We start from the raw sequence: 25,107 nt of genomic DNA, 5'->3' as shown, positions 1-25,107 counted from the left end.
TCATTTCCATATTTAATTGTTTCATCTCAGACTTAAAATCCTATGTACTACTACAATATATGTTTTCAGGCCAGAAATTTTGCATTAAAAGCATACCTTAGGTATACTGCAATAACAAGTTGTCATGGTGCAGTGGAGCACAAGTTTCTTGTGCTGAGGTGACAATCTAGAGCAATGACAAAGGCCTACAGGTTCCTCAGAGATTTTGAAATTCCTGGACAGGAAAGTGCAAAGCAACAGCACTCCTTTCACTCATTCTGTTGGTTTATGAATAAATGCAACACTGATTTTTAGAGAAGTATGCAGAACATATTCTTCACACTGGACATTTTTACATGAAAATGACTCTGTTAAGAGTTATAGCAGATGCTTCTGAGTATTCTCAGAAATGAATTTTGCCTTCATTTCCTAGGGAAATGCACTCTACTAGCACAACAATCTGATGGTGTGTGTAAAAGTATATTTATCCATCCTTTTCTGATAGCTTTGAATCTTTAGCCAATTTCAATCAAGTTTGACAGAGGACTTCAGGTCTCAGAACATGAAGTTCCTATGAGTTTTTTGAAAATAGACAGCTGGGAGAAGAAAAAGAGAGGATCTGTTACTGCCTTTATTGAGGAAAAGGCTGAAGCATGAGGTCAGTTCCTCACAGATATCAAAGAATCCATGTGGAGGAATGATGTTATGAATGAACCATGGGTTAAAAAAGCACCAGGGGGAACTTTCACCTTATTAAACAGCAGAAAATGCAAAAAGGAAAGCTGGACTTCATTTTCCACTGCTCAGAACTATTTTTTAGAGGCTTTTATCCAACTGTTTTAACTTTTTCTCTCCAAACTTAGAACAGGCCCATTTTTACAAAAAGTTTAGCAGCCATGTTAGCAGAATACATATACCCATGGAATCTTCAAAATTACTTTGAGATTGCTGCTTAAAGCCTGAGTAATTTCTGCCTGTGGGTACTGAGAGTTTTATCAACAAAGTTCCTTTTATGCTTAAAACTATGCTTCTTCCCCGGCCCAAAAGTCATGTCAATGTAAAGTTGTCAGCACCTAGTTGACCCCTGAGTTCAGCTGGAATCCACATGTTCTCCCATACAGAACTTAATTCCCAAAACCACTTTGTACTTGCACTAACAGCACATATAGGATCTTGAACTTGCACAAAATTTTCCTGACAATTTCATTCTTTAAAAGCATAGCAAGAGGAGAGAAGACAGCCTCTGTCTTTGTATTTATATATATCAAATATCATAAATATTTACATGAGCCTTATTTTATTACAAGGGTAGTCAGAGAGGTAAGTAGCTATCATGTCTTGGAAGTCTGAAAGCTAGAAGTTAAATACTGTGTTACAGCAGTTAAGTGCCTTTGTGAACCTAGCCTTCACTGAGCAGCCATGTTTTAGTTCTCAGCCTCAGCTGATGGTCAGGTCTTTTTCCACCCTCAACAACAGCTGAAGTATCTTTCATGCAAAAAATAATGAAATTTCTCTCTAACATGCTGAAATCTTTATTAAAAAAAAAATCCCAAATATAAAAATACTTGGAGTGTATTTCAGAAAGCTATGAACACATGAAATCTGGAGATTATCGCAGACAACTGATTTTCAACCACCTGTAATTGTCTTGCTATTTCTTGCTAATGGCAAATTCTGTGAAATGTATTTTCAAAGCCCATTTCTATCTTAAAAAAAGAAAAAAATAATTAGAGTCTCTCATGGCTAATACTACTTTTCTGCAGACCAGTCAAAAGGCAGATATTCATTTCATTCAGAAGTGTTCAAGACCTGCATTTGCTGAGGAAAGCTGATGCTCAGCTCAGGAGTTTAAATATTTTTTCTGCAACTGATATTTATGGATGGATGCAGCTTTTTTGTGTGTGTGTGTTTAAAATCCAGTGCAATTGGCTCTGTGCCAATCACAGCAGAAACATTTCCATGAACTTCAACATTTAGAAATAAGTAGCCCTCATGTAAAATCGTGTATTATAAATCAATCAGATCACACTGAATGATATAACGGGGGAAACTGCTATAAAGGAGTCATTAATTATATCATGCTGCCTCCCTGACTGACTAGGACATCTTCATTCTAGTATAAGCATATGAGGAAGACAGTCCATTAGAAAAGTGCATTTCTGAGCTTTGGTTGAACCTAGTAGCTGCAGGACATGTTGTATCACTGCATTTTGTAACATTTTCTGACAACTTCAGCTTTATCTGAATGTATGTTTTTGCATACATACAAAAAAACCCCAAAGCAAGATTCTTAAGGGCTTTATTACTCAACACTTGTTTTCCCCTTCAGAAATTCTAGGGGGAGTATTATTTCATTTAGAAAACAGATTTTGCATGGTGAACGTGCAAATATAAATAATTGAGGAGAGAACTTCTTTGGTAAAAGCCATGAAATTGTACTCTCCTGTAACACTGCATTTGCAAATGCTTTGTTATGTAATTGACCTTTTTTTTATAATCAAAAGCCTTGGCTTTGGCAGGTACACAAACATAAATCTTCTTTCTGGTACATGCAATCAGACAAACTGATTAAACAGCCGGTCACCTTTAGAAGGATCAGATACACTGACATGCGGTTTCTCCACTTTAATTTATAGATTTCCTACCAACGTAGCTGGTATATGTTGTCTGATAATACAGTAGCGGTTTTCTTTCAAAGAAGGTACCTAAACTCACAGCATAAAGCCGTACTTAGGTCCAGATACTGCCATTTCTTGGCATATAATAAAATCTTGGCATGTAATAAAATCTATCAAATACGAGCAAAATTAATCCAAATGAGTGCCATCCCAGAGACAACAGCTGGGGGGACACAACTTCTTCCTGCATTACCTGTGCTCCCAAAGGAACTGATCCCGTTTGGAATCACAGACCATGAAGATCTTGGGGGGGAAACTGGCGGTAAGAACCTGTTGATTACTAGCCAACTGAACCAGGAAGTAGATACTCTTAAAATGCTCTACTCTAGAATAACCCATAGTCTGGGAAGCAGAAGATGATTGAATTTTATTTCTTACAAACTTGATGAATGCATTAAAAACCAGCTGCTGGATAAAAAGTAAAAACTTCCACTTCCTTCCCATTTGGTGTTCAAGATGAATTATCAAATACTTTCCTTTAGACAAGAAGGTGAGTTTTATTCCTGCAATCCCATGTAAATGGTGCACAACTGGAGAGAGTGTTTATGTCCAAAATCGCCACAGTATAATTCTAGTATTTCTATCCAAAATTATATTTAAAATCAAATGGGACATAAGGAATAAAAGTTCATGCTTGTAATTTCAGAAGAGAGGGAAGAAAAACCTTTAATTAAGAACTGCTGATTATTGCATTAAGCCTGCTAGAACTGAGGATACTTTTCCTAAGCACAAAAAAAGGGTTTCTAATCACCCTTTGCAACAGTAAAGTAACTTAGATCAGATTGAGATGTATCATGAAGTAAACTTTATAAGGTACACAGGATTACAGCAAACCTTTGGATCACCCATCCTAAGAGCTAGAGGCACTTTTTTCTTTCATTTTTAATTCACTTTAGTACAAAGACTAAAATTTAGCCCAATCATTTGCTATTGTCATATATATTTGAAACTATCTTCTCAAAATGTTACAATTGCTCCCTATTTTTTATTTTATTTTTTAATACCAGGAAAAGCAGGTAAAGCCTAGCTGGCAATGATGCTTTTCTTCCTTTTGCTCTTTCTTTTCTTCAAACAAGATTTGCTCACAGTTGGATCCAAATGATTTGTTTTATTCCTTGTCCATATTTTAGCTATTTTCATGAGCACTGTGCTAGTGCTGATTTTATTCAATAATGTAGATATCAAGCAAGTTCCTTTCATCAAATTTCAGCTGAAAATATCTCTGTAACTACATAGAAATATTCACAAGATATTTGAATGCTTTATTGAAGTACTTCTCATTGTTTCAGTCTGGCTTTTAGATGCTAAGATCTCAATTCACTGCTTTAATAGCACAACCTGATATAAAACCAGAAATACTGCATCAGTCATACTCAGTTGGGAATTTATATTGTAGATCAATTTGAGAATACTTGCTTATATCAACCAAATGTCCAGTCTAATACTAACCTCTTAAAGATATAAATAGTTATCTTTTTAACAATTCATAGCATTCCAGATGACTGAATGGTAGGAGACCTGGTTTGAGTACTACAGCTTCATACTTGCATCTTTGACTTTGTGCTTGAATAATACAAAAATAAAAATAAATAGCTACAGCCAGTTAAACAGATGTACAATTCCCTCAATTCTGGGATAGTATATCTCTAGAATGTGATGAGATCAAACAAGGTAAATTTACGTGTAATATTTTCACATCCAATAACATATATTTTTTTTAGAAAACAAAGAATTTATAGTTCGATATGGTAATCAAGCTATTAGAAAAAAATTTAGGGCAATATAATTGAACCCTTGAAAATTTTATACTGTAAAAAAGAAATTACACATTTACTGTTTGATACAAACTGTGTCGCATTAAGCAGTTACCACACTGCAACTGAGAGGAACCATCTTATTTTTTTCTAAAAGAAGAGGAACTTTTAGCCATTGTCCTTGTCCAACTGAGATGTCCTTTTTCATTGTCAACAATGTTGACATCATGAGAAATATGGCAAATTGATTTAATTTCAATACTTTATTAAAATTTGAGGCATTTTTCATACTTTATTATTTGGTCTTCTTAGTATGTCTATAGTTGTGTTCCTGTATATATATGTAGTTCTGGAAGGCTGACAAATATTGCTCTTCCATTTTACAAATGAAAAAAAACAAACAACATATCACAAGCAATTTTTAAAGGTATATATATGGATAAAACCCTAAAAGCTATGTTCCAGAATTTTTCAATGCTGCTCATAAGTGCCATTTTAATCTGTGATTTACCTCAGTTATCATGACATGTAATTCTGAAACTGGCTACAGGAAAATAAGGACTGGAAGTCTCTAAGTGATTACATCAGGAGGTTGTGTATCAAATGATAAATTATTCTTGGAGAAATGAACTGTGGAATTTCGTAACTTCCCCACAGAAGTCAAGGGCAAAATCACACAAGGACAAAATGGGTATGACTGAACCTCTATTTACAGAGGAAAATAATAGCTTCTCCTATTTTTAGGAAACTGGGAAAATTACTTATCAGATTATCTGAATGCAGAAAATCCAAATTTAGAAAACCACTTGGAATGCGGCAGTCACAGGGATATTTTTTCTAAAGCTGTTTTTTTAATCTCTTGAATCACTTCTGTGAGATGTTTTAAAGCATTTTTTTTTACTATTTAAGTTTTTACAAAATAAAATGTTGAATGCTCAGATGTCAACATCAAAATGTTCTTCTTACATCCCTTAAATTTTACCTGTCAGAGGCATAATCAAATTTCAAACAAAGTAGCTGGAAGCATGCTGCTTGATTACAAACATGATCAAACTGAGAATTTCTTAGACTGAAAATAGTGCAAGCTGACAAAATACTACAGTATATGAGGGTTTACATGCTGTGAGATATTACTGAGCTGAAAAATGTGTCCTGCAAATTTTCTGGAAAAATATTTACCTTTCACATCTCTTGTTAGAGTAAGCCCACATGTAATAGAATTTGAGGTATGGATTTTGCCTGTTGTTTCCCCAGCATTTCAAGGGCAAAGATAAGGTGAAAAAAACTTTCAAATGATTTCTTTCTTTCACTCCCAGGAGATGAGAAATTTTCTGTTGCACAGAAATAAGGAAGGAATCTAATAGATTGTTAGGCTTTTCAAATCCCACCAGCTCTTCTGGCACATAAACTTTAAGACACTCTCTTAATAAAAAGTACTTCCTCTGCTTTCTTCCTGGAGAAAACAACGCACTGCATCTCACTTAAAAGGGAGTGTGCTGATTTCTTCCAGCGTCATGTAGAAATGTCTATGGCCTCCAACAGATCCTGAGGATCTATTCCTCTTTGACTCACGAGGACTTCTGCTTTAATTATTTACCTTCAGAGCTCTTTTATAACAGCATACATGAATTTCCAAATGGAGGGGTCAGTCTGGCTCTTGAGGCCAGGTGATGTCTTCCTATCAAATTTGCACAGGTCAGGATTTGATTCCTAGAAGCTATTTGCTGCTTCTGGTGGTTTTCATCTTCTGTGAGTATGAAGAATTTATGTTACACCTGTAGCATGCAAATACTACCGGCAAGGTTGTGGGTAACTTTCAAAACCTGTGTCCTCTTTTGTTAAAACTGTTTCTGTTCTACATGGTATGGCTGTGAGATGTGAACGTTGGTGTGTATAGTATAGCTGTTAATTTAATGGCTTGAAAGGTACTGTTACTTGGTAATCTAGAACCCCTTTATTAACCCATAAAAGGGCTGGGCTGGTAAAACATTAGGTATTTTTTAAATTCTTCTCTTAGGATTTCTCAATTATTTTTACAACTGTTTCTAGGTTAATTATCTCTGAATCAAGAAATATTACTGGATTTTCAAGATGTAATTTCAACCACATCTCTTTCAGCTTCCAGACCCAATGAAGACTTCTGTTTCATTGTCACTCTTGGCATTAACTTCTGTCTCTGCTCAGCCTCAAGCTTTCTGCAATAGTTTGTGTTAATCCTAGAAAATGGGCTCACTCAAAACAGCGGTCAATTGCAGCCAAAGCAGACTGACTCCCTGTCTGCCACAGGGAGGGACCTCTATCAGGGCAGATTGCTTTGAGCGCAACTGGTTCAGTCTCAGTGATCACCTTAAGAGCAAATTAAGTATTGACTTGCACTAAGAACTGGCCCCATTTTTCATTTCAGGTGTGAAAAGCCCAGTCTTATGGCTAATCTCCTTATTTGAGTGTGACCATCAAATTCATGTCAGAAACCTAGACCCAATCAGACACTGGCAGCTATGCACAGAGTGAGCCAGCTGTGCACTTGGGGCATTTCAGTGTCTGACGAAGTTTGTGCCAGGTTTTCTGTCACGACCTTGCAGCTTTTTGAAATCTGCTGTCATCAAGGGTTAGCCTGCTAATACAGCCACTGCATTTTCTTCAGAGAGAAACATCTCATCAGTAGCTTCCAGGCATTGTAACTGCACATTAGCGTGCAGAAGAGCTCTAGCTCTCATGAGGGCACCCAAAGGTAAGTAAGCTCTGTGAAGAGAGCAATAATTTATTTCAGTTAGTGTCCTGGGTTCAGCAGTAGCAGTCATTTTTCCCCTTCTTGGTAGCTGGTGCAGTGCAGTGTTTTGACTTTCAGCTTGGGAACAGAGCTGATAGTGATGTTTAGGTTTGGCCAAGGACTTTGTGAGCCTCATGCTCTGCCAGGGAGGAGGGGAAGCCAGGAGGAAGTAGAGACAGGACACCTGACCCAAACTGACCAAAGAGGTATTCCATACCACAGCACGTCATGCCCAGGAGGTAACTGGGAGTTAGCCAGAAGGGCTGGGAGACTGCAGGGTTGGAGGAGGTATCGGGTAGAGCTTGGTCGGGCTGGGGGGGCGAGTTATCGGTCGGCTGGTGGTGAGATGATGTATTCTCTTCCCTTGTTATTTCCTGTATCATTATTATCATTGGTGGTAGCAGTAGTGATTTGTGTTATACCTTAGTTACTAAACTGTTCTTATCTCAACCCGTGGGAGTTGCATTCTTTTCGATTCTCCTCTCTGTCCCTCCGAGAGCAGGGGGAGGGCAAGAAAAGGGGGGGGAAGTGAGCGAACGAATTACCTGACTGGGTTTAAACCACGACAGTTCTTTTTGGCGCCCAACGTGGGGCACGAAGGGTTGAGATAACGACAGATTTGACCGGATTAATAGTCACTCGTCACAATGCTGATTTATTGGCTCTCAGAGTTGTTTCGCTTGATCTCACAGCTTCAGAATGTTGTAACTTACGTAGAGCCGGTATTTGCTGTGATAGTGTTTATCAAGTATGGGGCTTGGGCTAAGGTTCTTGTCTCACTGTGCTTTATGGCAATGGCTTGTAATACGGGCGGGCTCCAGCAGCAGGGCGGGACGGACGTGGCCGTGGACTTGTACCTGGCCGTCCGGCTGCTCTTCACCGTCCTGGCCCTCGCCCTACTCTCCATCTTCGTGAGGCTGCGGGGACCCGAGGGGGAGCGGCCCCGGGAGCCGGCGGCAGCCGAACCGGCCCGGGAGAGCGGCCCCGGGGCCCAGGCGGCGGCGGGAGCGGGGCCGGAGGCCGCGAGGGGACGGCTGCAGGTGGAGGAGGTCGGGGCGGTCGAGGAGCAGAAGGAAGGGGCTGCAGAGCAGCGGGAGAAGGCGGCGGAGGAGCCGAGCCCCGCGGAGCAGCCGAGCCCCGCGGAGGAGCCGAGCCCCGCCGCCGAGCCCAGCCCCGCCACGGCCGAGAGCATTCCCCGGAAGCCGCCCGCCGAGCCCCAGGAGGATGCAGGAGACCACGCAGCATTTCCCAGCAAGGCAGAGGAGGAAGAGCTGGACTCAGGAAAAGAGAGGCTGGCGGTGGGAGAGCCGGCAAGTACAGCAGCTACACCAGCCCCAGTGACAAGTACAGCAGCATCAACTGAGAGTTCTGAAGGTTTTGAATGGCCTTTGGGCATCCTTGGGACCTGCCTGCTGATTGTGATGGGGATCAGCATGTTGGCACACACACAGACTGTGTTCTACCCACAACCATTTTGTCTGATCTCAAAAGTTAAGCAGAGTCAGGTTTGGGTCTTGTCTGGGGTTAGACAACAATATAGGGGGACCAAGAGGTTTTCCCCAAGGCTGGACAGTCATGAGTGGCAGGGTGTGTGGGACAGTATGGGCAAGTATCTAGTCCACTGGGCCCCTCCAGTGCTTTGGAAGCGTCGGAGATGGAAGGCAGCTGTATGGAGTCCCCAGCAACAAGGTGCAGAAACTGCTTAAGGGGACAGTGAATTATTTTAAGCCTGGTGGGCCCATGGCACTTCAGGCCATCAGAGCAGAGATGCCACATAGAGATGGACTCATGATCGAGGGGTGGACTTAGCAATGGACACTATTGCCCAGGTTATTCACGAGTGTGAACACTGCACACAGTCTCTCCTGCTCTGGAAGACTGTTACAAGAGATGGAGCCTGACATTATGGACCAGATGGACTCAGCAGCTTTATAGGGATATAGCTTTATAGTCCATGCACTTAGATAAGAGTGGAGTGATGGGTGTATTGAAAATGTGGGATCTGAGCATGACGTGAATGGTATGGAATAAGGGGTGGATAATGTCCTGGGTTCAGCAGTAGCAGTCATTTTTCCCCTTCTTGGTAGCTGGTGCAGTGCAGTGTTTTGACTTTCAGCTTGGGAACGGAGCTGATAGTGATGTTTAGGTTTGGCCAAGGACTTTGTGAGCCTCATGCTCTGCCAGGGAGGAGGGGAAGCCAGGAGGAAGTAGAGACAGGACACCTGACCCAAACTGACCAAAGAGGTATTCCATACCACAGCACGTCATGCCCAGGATGTAACTGGGAGTTAGCCAGAAGGGCTGGGAGACTGCAGGGTTGGAGGAGGTATCGGTTCAGAGCTTGGTCGGGCTGGGGGGGCGAGTTATCGGTCGGCTGGTGGTGAGATGATGTATTCTCTTCCCTTGTTATTTCCTGTATCATTATTATCATTGGTGGTAGCAGTAGTGATCTGTGTTATACCTTAGTTACTAAACTGTTCTTATCTCAACCTGTGGGAGTTGCATTCTTTTCGATTCTCCTCTCTGTCCCTCCGAGAGCAGGGGGAGGGCAAGAAAAGGGGGGGGAAGTGAGCGAACGAATTACCTGACTGGGTTTAAACCACGACAGTTAGCCTGTTCTCCAGGACAGATGCAAAAAGACATTGCAGGAAGGAGCTTTTCAGTCACTGGAGATTAAGCCCTCCCTTAATGTTTCCTGAAAAGGGACAGACTTACACTGTATTGTCTTCAGTGAGCGCTTCAGTTTTGTATGTGGGATAATAGAGATAACAGTGTGAATTTTAATTTAGAGTTTGTAGGCAGAAGCTGTAGTGCTCAATTTCACATAAATGCTTAGATGAAAAATAAAAGCATGTAGCAAAACCAGAATTTATATTTCCACAATCAGAAAGTTCTTGTAGTCAGGTTTCTGCTCTTCATCTTTTAAAAAATATTTTACTAGCTGAAAGCTTATAGCAGAAGAATTATTACACATTTAGAAAAGCTTGTTTGACAGGAAATCTCATTTAGAAGAGTAAATCTTTTCTATAAAATTAAAGTTGAATGTCATGTCAGTTTCATAGATTTTTCTATTATGATTATCTTCATTTACTTTTCACAGAGTTAGTGTATTACATCACAGTGGGAAAATAGACTCTGGTACCTATCAGTGTAAGAAGAAATGCACTTACAGGAGACAATAATGAAGACTCATAAGTAGTTGCAGTAACACATTTTATACAAATTTCCATAAGTTTGTTGCTTCTTGCTGAATAGCAGTCATTAACTGCAAGACATGGCTGGCTTCATGGAGAGTTCTAGGACAGCTTGATTCATTTATTAATAAGAAATCCTGAACCTGAATTAGCCAACCAATTTAGATAAGACTATCTGTTGTCTAATAATATGCGACTGTAATCTGAATAGTGGTTTTGTAATAAGTATATTATGGGATGAAGGACAAGCAGATCTCAGCTTTGTCTTACTGGCTTCCAAGAAAAAAAAAATAGCTAATTTGCCACTGTGGAACATGGAATGTTTTAACTCTTAGCTTATCCTGTGTACAAGTAGGCCCCATGTCTGTATTTTCTTTACCATGTAATAATGTCCAAACCAAAAAGAAAATGGGTTACAAATGGGTTTCAAATACACCTTTTGGAACACACTTATGGTCACTCATTAGTGGCAATAAATCTATTTTGTTCTAGCTTGATTCTGCTTGGTGTTACTTGATTCTCTGACTGATGTGAAGATGAAATGGCAGGCACTAGTTTATCAGCTATGTCCATGTTACTTGGTTTTGCTTTGTTTAGTTGCCCTTTCTGGACTAATACAAGAAGTTAATGTCAGCTAAGTACTGAGAGTGCTGGAAAATGGTCCTTTTAGTTTGAAAACGGAGAAAGCACATGTAATGCTGACTTGTCAGCTCAAATTCTCCTAGCAGCTTTCCCAGTTTTTTTTTTATATGGATTTTAAATAATACTGTAGGTTAAGCTTTATTACTTACTATCATGCTTTTATTAATGCTCTAAAACTGAATTTTATAGAAGCATTGTCCAGTTAAGTAACAAAGATAAACCTTTTCTTTGGTCACACAAAATTAGGCATTAATCCACATGGAGATAAAGCAGAAATAAGCATAGATCTGTATGTCAGTGGCTTTGCTAAAAACACATTTTGAAGAAGAATGTTATGTATTTTGTACCAGTTTTTTATTGAGCTATTCCCTCCTCCTACATCTGAATCTCTCTGAATACAGGAAAACAAACCAAATGAACAGCAAGGAATAGAGAACTACTGATTAGAATATTGTATTTAAAAAGTAAGTTATGCTGGATGAAGCATAGCCTTTCAGAAACTTGTTCATATGCCCTTAGGAGTCTGTGTCATTTGGAGCATTCAGTAGACCCTAGCCAGCTGAGTTCCTATATGCTTAGTTTTGTAAGTTTAATTTTGGAAAATTAAATGAATAATGAGTGTTGGGAAACTCCAGAAAACAAACCACACTGGAATTTTATGGTTAGTATGACAGTGGTTTGTGTGTAATAGTGTGGGTGTTGGATGTCAACACAGCAGTGCACCCTGAAGTGGTCATGACTACCAGTACTGGAGTATCAGCAAGTTCTTGAGTCTCTTAGGAAGTGCTGTTCCTGCATTTATTTATACTGGTATTTATATTTCCAAACTGCCTGAAACAGTAGCACAAGGTAGTACAGGATAAAACCACTATGAAAAAAATCCATTAAGGAAGCCTAAATATAAAAGATACTGAATCTCCTTTCACTCCTCATAACTGAGTTCTTTGCTGTGGATGTTGTGATGTGAAAAATTACATCAATTCATTTGTGTGCTTCTGTGTTTCACAACACACAGATACAGGAACAGCAGCAAATGATATCGAGCTCTTTGATCTTCCTTACTCTCTGCTCTGGTGGCAACTGTCTTTTACAGTATGAATGCTGAGCTTCAGGGACCAATACTGACTCTGAACACTGAGGCACCCTTTAGGCAAACGGGTGACTATCCCATTTCCTAGTCAGAGGCAGAAAGCAGTCCAGTGTCTTGATGAAAGTAACCTGGTCAGGTCTGGCGCAGGATTAAGGCAGGGTATAACATGTAGGACAGGGCCCTCCATGGATGTTAGACTGAGAAGGTGAGGCCACACTCAGTTTCTAAGCCTTTAGGAAAGCAAAGAATCTGAAACTGATTCTTTTAATAAAAAGATCCATTTACTGTATCGACTTTTCCAGAGAGGGAGGCTAATGAGTTTTCTGTACAACTTAATGAAGTATCACCAGAGAAGAAATTACATAATATGAAATTTGTAGATAGATAGGATTGAAAGAGCACTTTTTGTATTTCCAGAAGAGTAAAGATTCGTTGCAGCTTCTCATTTCTTAACAAACCCTGATATGAAAATGCAGTCTGTCCATAAATCCCAATCTATCAGTCTGGACAGGGAGCTGCTTTATGTTTGTATTCATACAGTTTTAAAGCTATAAAATAGTATCCACAAAATTTTCTGAGGCAATTCATTTTTTTAGTGGATCTCTGAAGAGATGTAAGGAGCAGGAAGCCTTTTGTATTTGCAGGAACACGAGATCTCTGACAGCAAATACAATCCAGGCAAATTTAAAATGTACTGCAGGTGCTGTCTGCTGAATGCAAAGATCAGAAGGTTCTTTCATATGGAAAATAAAACCAAAAAAGACATCAACAATAAGCCAAAAACTTGCAAATAATATTGCAACGTTTTAGGCGTAATTGTTTTGTTTTCTTTGTATCTTTGTATGTTTTTTCTAACGCATTTTTTGGAGTTATGACTTCAGTTCAAAATGCAGTGCTTACTTTCAAGGAATACGCAAGGCTTAAAGTAAAAGTAAAGTGATTTTCAGCCAAGGCTCAGGTAAGTTAAACATGTAACCGTTTTCATTATGTTTTGGAAGACATCTTTGCATGACATGAGGATTGTTACACCTGTTAACGCCTTTTAAAATTGAAGATCATGTCTTGTATACGTGAATTATGCTGAATATTAGTAATTGCAGAAAGCAGACATTGAAGCCTTGGAGAGGGGAAGAAAAAGAAAAATAACTCTAACTTCTATTTTAAAATGAAGGTTATAGTCAAAGTTAATTCAGGGTGTCACAAAAGTGTGACTGTGACAAGATTTAGTGACAATGTAAGGGCAAATTAATGCAAGATCAGTGGCCTGACTATTGATTCTTACCATGGGATCCTGCTGAAACGAAGTCATTATTTAACTACACTTTTACTTAGACTATAAATGGTTCCCAGAATAGACTGCACTTGAGTTTGATGTCTGCAACTCCATCTTCACTTTTCTTTTGTGTTCATAAGTGAGTAGGGAATGAAAATATGCACTGAAGAAAATTTTAACGTATTATACCTCACATGCTGTCATATTCCCATAAAAAAGCAAGCAAGCAAATGTTTTCACTTTTCCATTCAGAATATTCTGTGATATAATTCTAAGTACAGGAAGCACGTCTTGAATTCTCTGAGGGTTTTCAGATCAAAATTTCTCTACATTTCATGCAAACAAACCAATGTTCAAATGGTTTTCCTGCTCTTCTTGAGTGGTTTAATTTTTATTTTTTTTTACCATCTCTAGAAATAGACTCTAAACTGACTGTTCATACTAAATGCAAGTAATTTAATTGGGACCTACAAGAAGTTAATAAGTAATTGGGACTTAAGATACAACAGCAAAGGGTTTGCTATAGAAACATTTTTTTAAATTTAAGCATCTATGAAGTGACACCAACATAAACTGAACAATCAAAATTGCATTGCTGACTATTAGATCCTTGATTCTCCTAATTCTGAAACAGATCTATTTGGCAAATTTGTGACTAATAAAAAGTTATCATTAATTCAGGGTTAAATCTCTTGTGTACCAAGATTTAATCTATTTTGTCAAATTACACAGATTTTAAGACTCAACAATTAAGAAGCTGCAACTGGTTGTCATTATAATGTTATTATATGAAAAGTAACATGTAAAAATAAGCAGAATTCACATTTTAAATGCAGGATTATGTTTAGTGTTTTAGAACATGGAAGCATCTAATTCTGGGCTTGTACTATACATAGTACAGTGTTGCTCAGAACAAAGATCTTAGACAATAATTATATTGTGGGAAAAAATAACTCACTTTCACAAAAAAGTTGATTAGAGATTTAGAGTCTAATTAATCAATAAAAGGGAGTAAAATCTAATTTATTTTTTTTTAATAAGAATAATACATAAAATCCATCTGCAGAGTTTAATCTGATCTTCACTGTATCCCACCATATTGATGAAAGCTTCATCTCCAAAGACTCTTTTTTCTCTGGTATACTGTATTTTTACATTATTACAAAAAAATCAAACCAAAACTATATCATTCACAGAATATGAAAGATAAAAGATATAATGCATGAAACACAGCCTTCTGCAAGTACTCCCAGTGACATAGCGAAGTGTTATTTAGTCCAACGTGTGGACTTTTCTCTTGCAAATGCTATTCTTATTTTAAAACTTTTCCTGAGAGAGAGAAAAACTCAGCATATGACATGAGTAAGTAACCTTAAGAGCTTTCTGTAATAATCATCTCCAGTTGCCACTTACTAATCAGACATTCAAAAAATAAACAAATAGAATGGAGTACATAAGGGGTTTGCATGCTTAATTGGTATCATGTGACTCTCCATTAAATGATAGTATAGCAAGAACAATATGTCAAAAAAAAAAAAGGAAGACTGAAGAAATTTCTCTCTTGTGCACCAAAGTTCATAAGTAATAGTGTTAAAATTTTCACATCTCTTTTCAACTACTACAGAGGGAACATATACATCTAAACTGGAGAGATAATATATAAAATGTTTTGTTAATGCTTTTCCTCTGAATGAAGAAATCCAGCTATAGGGAAATTACCCTGGTTCAGGTTGTCTTTCACTGCCCTTGACACTTGACAATTCTAAGGTTTAAGAGAGAGAGACTACTTAATGTGCTTCAAGATTCCAGTCTTGGCTCAATGTATTCTCTTTATAAAGTCTTTTTTACTTTTAATGTCTTCAACTTTTCCTTATCACAGTAGGTGCCCAGCAGTCCTTTTTGTCTGATCTCTAGCAGCAGCAATGTCACTGATCTCACCATTTTGTAAGTCTGTTCATGCAGCCAGTCAGAAGCGTGGTAGGTAGAGGAGGAAATGGGAACATGGGTTGTAAAGGGCTGATTATAGTAGGAACCCACTTCCAAGAGTCATTCTGTACTAGGAAATATTTCTATATTTTTGTACTTTTATTATTCCAATATTATTTGCCAAAGCTGTCTTTGGGGTTTATATCTGCAGTTGTTGACAATGCACAGAAGAACAGCTGGATCAACCCTGGTGTTTTGGCACTTAGTAAAGGGCAGGTCTGGGCCACCTGACATATCCTAATCTACTTACTAAAGACTGACCTTTCTGTATTAAGAAGAAACTCAGCCACCCTCACAGCTCCATTTTCTATTCTCGAAAGCCCAAATGTTTTACACAAAGAGAAAAGGAACAAAGTCTGGTTGAAATGTGTTTCTGAGGTTGGAGGAGAGTCAATGTCACTGACCAAGACAGCAAAGAATAACGCAGGGAGAATAAAGGTAAATATACATAGCTTTTAGTGTTGACATTAAAACAGCTCCAAGCTTTCTCATTTGTGTGTTTTATAATAATTTCCTGATTATTCTAACTAAAATCTGAGACACTTATACCTCCTTAAATCTGAGGTTGACTAAACCCTGTATTTGTTTCTCTCTCTTATCTCTAAAAAGGTTCCAAATAACTACATCAGATGTTGGTGCCTAAATATAGAATTAAACACGTGATATTATCCCCACACATCAAATCGCATTTTACTGACATGAGGAATCAGCAGGTGATCCCAGTTTGATTACTGCGCCAGAGATACTCATGTTATAGAATCCAGTTACTGTTGGTTGTTACATTTAAAATATCTTATGCAGTTATTCTGAAAATCAAGTAAGCATAAGCAAATTTACTCTTTCTTTTGTTCTGGAAGCAGTGCTTCAAATCCAGGCAATACACGGGATTGCCAGGAGACCTTGCACAGCTTTGAACCTCACAGCATTTGCCCATGTAAATAAAAACTTGAACCTTGGTAGCTGTCAGTGTAGCATCTATTTTATTCACTCTGCTGCTGTTTAAGAAAGAAAACCAGGTGTCTTCTACCCTCTAGTTTTTCATTAGGAATGTTTCAGCAGCCTTGTAAGACATAGATCTTTAAGAACTAGTATTCTACTTATGACATATCTAGAGATACTGTTGGAAACAATGTACTCTTTGCTGAATGGTCTGGCATGGGGAAAATGTACTTTTTAATGGTGGTTTGTGGTACCTGGACCAAAGTTGTCAGGTTCAGAATCTGTTCCAATGTTCACCTTTATATACCCAACACACTACCAAGTTTGTGGCATTTCTCATACCCATTTGAAAATTTGGTCTCTCCATTGAAGTTTTACATTAGTACCAGCTTCACAGTGATGTCTCTTTATCTTCTTCACTGAAAGTGAATGAAAGTACTGCACTGATAAGGAAATCTCCTAGCTTGTGAAATACCTTTGTGTTTTGGACATGACTGAAACTTCACTTACTTTTAAAAGATTTGGAAGGAGGTTGTGGTACTGTAGCTGACAGTTCATCCATACTGGAGATGGTAATGAGACATCTTTCAGCAGGCATTATAAATGGATATCTGGCATTGAGAGTGCCTTTATGGTTTGAGCGTGTTTATCCTTGTGGTTCTGGAAACCAGACCACGAGGTGGATTATACAGCTGTATATAAATTGTATTCCAGCATGTTTTATAAATCAGGTGGCTTAATCGGATAAAGACAAATGGCAGTGAATTGGCTTAAATACAAATTTACTGTCAGGTAGCCATTATACAGTTCTGTATTTTACTTTCACTGGATTATCTAACTTAGGCAGCAATAAATTCATTCATTTGCCACTTAGAGACATGAGTCAAATTGTTATTCAGTCCAATCTCTGTAGTCCTTTCAGGTTCATCATGAATGGGGGCTTTGCCATCTAGCAGGGGCTGACATCTTATTTAACAAGCTGAACATCTTTCACTTTGTTAAAGGAGAACTTGGCATGCTGGGGGAGAAATACAAAATCCCTTGGCCGCAGGTGTATTCAGGAGCAGGTCAGCCCACACCATACAGAGTGGGTTTATGTGCAGATATCACATCTTGACACACAGTCACGATTTGGCCATGGTTCCTGGTAGCACAGGTTGATGTATAGAGTGGATGGAAGAAGCAGGTACTCCTACCCATGCCCTCCAAATCCATTTAATACAAAATCTTCAAGCTGAGGATGTATCATATATTAAAATGGTAAGAAAAGATGATGCACTTGATCTTAGCAAAAGGCTGGGAAATGTGCATCTGGGACAGGTTTTTCAGTACGTACTGCAGAGTGCTTCCATCCCACTGAGGATGATATAGGATAAGTGTTTCCAAGGGTTGTTGACAGATCTAAACCATAACACGTAAATGTTATTTTGTATGAGTGATTTCTGCACTTAAGAAAGTAAGAACTATAAATCAAGACAATTACAGTAGTGTATTGTGATAATTGAAATTGTTGGGTTTTACATTACTATGGCAAAATGTCTGAGCGAAAGAAAATAATCTTTGGCTATATTTTTTCCCCAGCTTAATATTTTCTTTTAATTTTTATATTTATAGATCTGATGCCTTCTAGGTCCTTGTCAGTTCAACATAGAATGCATTATATTGCTCAGTTTTGGCTAAAGAAAAAAAAAAACAAAAAACAACTACCCCATACCTGATGAGAATTTATAAGGCGAAAATATTAAAAGGAATGTTTTCATATGCTTGTAGACTCTACCTCTGTTTTGCACATCAACCTAAAATTCACAATAGATTAAATGAAGCTGAATAGTAAATTCACATTTAGTCTATCTCTCCATAAAAGAGCAAACCTGATTGTTGGATATAATTTTATAGTGTACATTTCTGTTCACTTCCTGCAAGAGTGAACAAATAACCAGTTTGAACTCAGCAAATTTTCTTTCCTTGGGTACTCACTTATTTCAAACCAGTGCTACAATGTCCTCACTTTCCATTAGAATACTTTCCAAAATTTATAGTACCTAAGCTGTAATTTTATAATAAGTGTAATAGAGGCATTTTGCTGTTGTAATTCACCGTTCTGTTAAATATTAGGGAACAAGACAATGCATCTAATTTTACTATATATTTAGATGATTGTTTGTTTATGTGGACTTGAGTGTGAAGGAAGAAGAAAGATGGATCTTTTACACAGAACTAGTTTGTTTTAATATGATCCAATTAAACAATTTCAGGAAAATTATACACTTGACTTCATATAATGTAGTCATCTCGTGTTAATACGTTAGACCATGTTTTTCTTTAGCACACAAATTAACTTGGAGACAAATGCTGAGAAGAATCCCTATTATTACTGTAGAGATATTAATTCTCCCAACTATTATAAACTTAAATACATTCCTTTGTTTCTTTTACCGTGGCTTGGAGGTAAGACACACAGACACTAGTGAGGACCCCTCTGTTGATACATTTTGTGTCGGTAGGGAAGAGATTTAAAACAAAAGAAAAGAAAAGAAAAAAAAAGAAAAGAAAAGAAAAGAAAAGAAAAGAAAAGAAAAGAAAAGAAAAGAAAAGAAAAGAAAAGAAAAGAAAAGAAAAGAAAAGAAAAGGATAGAATACTTAAATGGTGGGATGAAGATTTACATTTACTTTCTACTATGCAGTTCCAAAAGCTGCAGCAGCAATACTCAGCAGAAACGTAGGCACACATCCCATAAACGGGTCATTCCAGACCACAGTCACCATCACAAGGTGCCCTTTCAGCATCATTTAAATATTTTATATATGGTATTTATATTTACAAGTAGCTTTGTGAAAATCTAATGTGCGTTTGAAAGACTGTAAAAGGGGAAATGTTAACATGGAGCTATAAGGTGATCTCACATGATTTGGGCCCACATAATGCAGTGGGGATTTATTGATCCTATAAATAGATAGTGAGCTATTTATAAAGTATCGTTCTGCTTCTGTGCTACTCTGTATATTAATATTAATACACAAGACATTGTGTATTATATGAGGAGCCAGTGGCTGATTATTAAAACTCAGCAATGTATATTTAAGGTATCCCTTACTGGGATATCTTAAAAATCTGACGCTCTTCTTCACTTTAGAAATTAGGAAAACAATTTAAGATGCTCCCTTTCAATCTCTGTACTTGCATATGATCCACACAGACTGTTTTACTGTCCAGCCTGTCCGGACTGTTGTTCTCCATCTTGTGATTCATTAACATCGTGAAATGAAACAGGAGCATAAGCAAAGCAATATACACTCTGTTGTGCTCTGGATAACCAACATCTTGCTTTCTATTGCACAGGAGAGTCTTCAGCAAATAGTCTTTAAAGCATGCTTTCAATTTCTTTTTGGCCTCTTGAATTTCATGAAGAAGGACCAAGAATATGGGCAACTTGAAAAAACATGTTTTATTTCTACAGATTCATTTGCTTTTTTTCTTCCAAATAGCCCAGGGCTACTTGTGGGATTTTACCCTTTGAAATCACTTGAAAAATGTTCAATGTAGGAATATGATGAATTTTATCAAGTAGACAAAGCTATCAACCTCGGAGTCACCTGCTTTGCTATCCCTAAAATCTTATTTCTCTCTCTAGTAGAATACTCTCCTTTTAGTGCTAGTCCACCACGTCCCTATCCTTTACTCACTGAAAATATGCAGCCCAGATAATTCATCAATCATGTGGGAAGGCACCTCTAAGGAATCTGCATATACTTACTTGCTGTGTCTAGGAGATTGGCGTCGTCAAGAAATTCAGATAGTGATAACCTTACTATAAACTTTAAAGTGTGTTTGACTCCATCCATGTTTGTTAGTGCAGGAAGGAGCTGAAACATGTTGGGTCAATCTGTTGTCACTTGTCACCTCAAATTATTGCATAACATCATTGATCAGGATGGCCAATATTATGTGTGCATTTATTTCTTTCTCATCAGAGCTAGTATGTTCTTGCTGACATTGCACAACTAAGACATCCCACAGCCCTCTGCACCATTCTCAGCACAATGCCCTTTTTAAATCAGTAAAACAATTCACAGGTCAGTGAACAGCAAACAAGACTTAGTGAGTACTTGTGGGTACTTATGAGTGATCAGAACAGTTTTGCTGCTCTCTCTCTGTTTGAGAGAACTGATTTTCTTCTTAGATGCTTTTCTGTTTTGCACTGTGATCATAGACGTGCAGTCAGCAAGACTGCTCTCAGGTATGCAGTCTGCATTTCAAGCTTCTCAGGTGTTGCAAGCAGGACTAGCTGACCATAATTCACATCATTTTCTTATCCAGATACTACTGCACAACATGTCTAACTGCTCAATTGGATCATTATCTCCTGCTGTGGCAGTTCTCTTTTTCCATCCCAACGCTTTCTCAGAGTTTTCCCTTCTGCTTATCTGAGGGTTTGACTTCCAGATTATCAAGGACTTCCTCTTCTATTTCTGACTTTTACCTGGGTCATACTTAACCTACTTTTCAGCAACACTTTCTTTCCTCCTGGTGAGCACAGAACCACTTTTGCTTGATTATGCAGAGCCTAGTCTGGCATTCTTTCCTCACCATTCTTAATGCCTCTTTCAACTTGGCTTTTATGATTATTCTACAAGGCAATCGCACATCATTGCCTAGTAACATCCTTCTACTTTTCCAGTTGGAAAAAAAAAAAGTGGATTCTTCTTGCTTACCTTTAAACATATACACATGGAGATTCTTGTGCAAGAATTAGTCATTATAGCACCAAAAGAGAGAGCAATAAGAGAGAATTTTAGATGCCTGGTTTTGGGTCAAAGTGAATATGTTTAAGGGAGTGTAGGTTAGATTTTGATATCTGTGTATAGTTGAACAAATCATAGTACAGACCTCTTCTAAAATGCTGAACATTATGGGCTTTCTTTTTGCTTCTCAAATTATTTGAAGTAGCCAACTGTGGGGGGATTTCTGAACCTATTGATTACAGTCATGTCCTATTCTATTTTCAGCCCTGGAAAATTTAGTGCGTACTTTCTTCTTAATCCAAGGTGAAGTGAAATACACTTCTCTCTTTCAAAGAGAGTAAAAGGATTTGCATATTTTGGGCTTTGTCTGAAGAGGGCTACTGGATATATTTAATGGGCCCAATTTCTTTGAATTCTTTGGCATGATACCAGTTTCCATCTAGTGCTATTTAATTTCATTTTGATTTTATTTATACTTGATGCCAACTTTTGTTTTTTTTTTTGATTCTTGTTTGTAAATGATGAGCATAAGATGGGTGTTAAGAGAAACAGATGATAAATTACAAGCTATTAATAAAATTACAGCTTCTGATTTATGTGAAAAGCTATGTATGTGGACCAAGCTTTCAAAAAACCTCCAACTAAGCACCTATACCAAAATTAGTCTTTGGGTAACCTCAAAATGACCAGGCATCTAACAAATCCCTATTAACTTGCATGGAACAGACTGCTTAGCCCTTCCAAAAAGTAGATGATTAAAGTTAAGAACATAAATATAGGGTTAGGACCTTATCATCAGGATCCTATAATAAAATAAGCAAAAAAATAAACTAAAGAAAAAGCCCTAACATTTTTTCAGAAAGTAATTTGTATCCATTGAAAAATAAATTTAATGCTTTTTAGGATTTCAAAATAGAACTATTATTTAAAGGTGCAAGAATATCACAGCTGTCCTGGGTTCAGCAGTATCAGAAAGAATGACACATAGAAACTCCTCTAGACAACTGAGAGAACATTCAATAGAAGCATTACATAGAGAAAGAAGAAGACCACTTCAGTCTAAATACTTATATGTTGCTTTATTCTGTAAGTGCACAATGTCTGGTGCAGTAGGCAAATGCAATCTTAACAGCGTCAACTGCCTTGAAAGTTTTTATGCTTTTTATTACAGTGCAATGAACTGCAACGTAATAGAGGCTACTGTAATGCACAGAGGCAAAGTGTTTTTGAGGGGGATATAATCACTTGTGATGCCACAAATTTCATAAAAAATTCCTGAAAAAGAAGAGAAATAAAGCAGTAGAAGAAATGATTGCATATATGGGAGGTAAGTAATCACTGACAGTAAGTATAGGAATCCAACAAAAAGTGAAAAAGCAGCTTGCAGAGAAGTGAAACTGCTACATAGTTGGAGGGGTGTGTAGTTTGGCTGCAGTGTGTGCAGACTTCTACAGTTCTGTTTTTCTCTAGAATCTCTTTCATCTATCTTTGCCTAAATTAAAGAACCCCAAACTTCTTGCCCATCCCAACCCCAGAAGTGAAGAGGATCTCCAATGAAGAGCTCTCTTTAAGTACAGTAGCAGAAATTAAAATTCTGAATGCTCTTTTGACAAGTCTTTCCTTGCTGTTTTCACACATCTTGCACCTAAGTAATGAGGTGGAGAATGGGAAAGTTAGTGCTCATTATGTTTTAGCGTAGCAGTAGGCCCATCAGGCATCAGGAAACGGGCTAGGGAGCAATTAAACATATAGAGCTTGCGTTAAACTACAAACATTTTTAGAATTATTTTCTAACAGCTCAAACAACTGTATAAAAATATTTTTCTGAGCACAAACAAATTAAACCCAAATAACAAAATTATTTCAAACACCAGTCTTCATATTTTGAATCCATCATCTGGTGCCACAGTATCTCCTACTAAGAATCTCTTTTCTGTGTCTGCTTTGTCTCTTCACTTTTGCTACATGGTTGTTCCTACCCTTTGTAGGTTTCATCATTCCTGCCAATGTCGCATCCAAATAAACCACTTCTTAATCAACTTTCTTTGAAGAATTCAACTTTTAACAGGTAATTTGCTTGTGTTATTCATATACTGAAATTTAATTTCATAATTCAATACTGGAAGGATCTATGATAACTCACTCAACACACACTCTAATGTAATTAATAGTTTGAGAATAAAATCAGGATGATTGATCCATCACAACAATTTTTTCTGCCCAAGATTTTGCTACTGGTTTGTGTCTTTACAAGACTATTGGCTGAAAAGCAATTAATCTTCAAATACATGTTTGTCGCTTTATCTATGTCATGAGATACTCAAAGTGACATTGAAACATAAAATGAAGAGCTTTTGCCACCATTTCTTATTTTTTTCTTCTGCCTTAAAGTTCTACAGTATTATGGCCCTTCCTCTAAAAATGGAGATTCTGGAATAGAATATGAAATAATTCAGTGGAATGAGGAATTCCACTAGGAATTAGTAGGAATGTGGAATTCCTACTAAAGTGGAATGTGAAAATAGTGTGCAATGAAATATCTTTACCTTTTTAAGAGCTGCAGAAGACTGGTACTTCTTAGTCAATATCAAAGTAGGAGTATCAGCTTGACAGAATTCCCCCAACATTGACCATTTCAAGGATTATTCAAGTCATCAATTTCTTTTTTCCTCATTTTTGTATGATTTAGAAGAAGCAAACAAAATCTTCTTGCAAGCAGCCCTTACATCTTGTCCTTGGATAATAAAATAAAGTCTCCAATCTTTAGGCAAACTGATAATGACCATATTATGGCTCCAGTCTTGAAAAGTATTCTCTTCATGCAGAGATCACTGCAGGATCCTGGCTTCTGTTCATACTGTCTGATGACTGTTTGGTGGCCAGCATGAGACAAAGAGACAAGTTAGCAAGCTCCACCCATCACATCACCACCATCATGTTTTGCATTAAGTGGTATTCTTGCTGGCAAACTGAAGAACTATACTGAGGATGCTGAATCAGTCTGTTATCCATGCCAGTCTCCAGTAGAAAGGATAAAAACTTTTACTGCTGCCTTCATTCTTCAGCTAACAGAGTGTTTAATTCTCCACAATATTAATATGGCACTATTAGCAAATACGTAGTTCTATAAATAGTTATAAAAGCTTTGTTTGAATTACATTGGTTGTTCTTGGCCATAAATGGAAACAAACACAAGGTACATTCCATTCCCAGGAAAGAGTTATTCTGCACTGCAAAAAAAAAAAAAACAAAAAACCCACAAAAAAATGACATTAAGAAATTCTGAGGGGTTTTGCCTTTCTGTCCAGAAGACAGACTGATGTGTTCTGTTTCACAGTGGGAATGTAAGCCTGAATTGCACTGCATGAAATTACACTCGCCTAAGCTTATCGGAGAAACCACCTGAAAATGACTTACAACTCAATTTGTTGGGAAAAAAATAGCAAAGAATTCTGGGATGGTGACATGAATCTTTCATGCTTTGAAGTTTCTGGATATTTTTTTACAATAACCATAACATAAAATAAAAGAAACTACAGATTAACCTTCTCTGTAAAGTAGAAATTTACTGATAGATGGTTGTTTTCTATTTCCAAATTATAACTTACTGAATATATTTAGGCTATTTTATGGAAAACATTTTTTTAATGTCAAAACTACTAAAGCTAAAGAAAAAAAAATCACCTTTGGACATCTAGTACCTATTCCTGAAAACCTAGATTTTTCTTCACAGTGCAAATCCCCTCCATACCTCTCCTGCAGGAAGAACTTATTTTCTCATCATGTTTGGAAGGCTCATACAAAGCTAGACATGAAGGTTTAGTTACTGTGTGAAGCAAAGTTTCCTTTTCTGAATGATATTTTTCTACCTAGCTTTTATACCCTTATGAAATATCTCCCCTTTCTGCTTGAAATTCAGATCATCATATTATCTAATTCTGTGCAATAGCTAGTAAACTCATGCTCATTTAGCTTGTTCTTTTTTCTGTAATAAATATTAGTTTGTATCTTTTCATTGTTCATTAAATAGCTCTAATTTCAACTTTTCTGCCTGGGAAT

At 37.5% G+C, this 25,107-nt stretch overlaps 1 protein-coding gene and 1 pseudogene across 3 annotated transcripts in view; both read right to left on the bottom strand.

The window, feature by feature from the left end:
* GPC6 (glypican 6) overlaps window positions 1–25,107 on the bottom strand; it is a 725,860-nt gene that overhangs the window by 191,870 nt on the left and 508,883 nt on the right. The gene's annotated exons all lie outside the window — the stretch shown is intronic.
* LOC134166785 (U2 spliceosomal RNA) lies at window positions 17,470–17,610 on the bottom strand (annotated as a pseudogene).

Source organism: Pezoporus occidentalis, unplaced genomic scaffold (assembly GCF_034315485.1).
Source record: "Pezoporus occidentalis ecotype Australia unplaced genomic scaffold, CSIRO_AGI_Poc_V1 ctg27, whole genome shotgun sequence".
Lineage (NCBI taxonomy): Eukaryota > Metazoa > Chordata > Aves > Psittaciformes > Psittacidae > Pezoporus > Pezoporus occidentalis.
The sequence above is the reverse complement of the archived record's forward strand: the minus strand, read 5'-3'. Positions and strand labels throughout refer to the sequence as shown.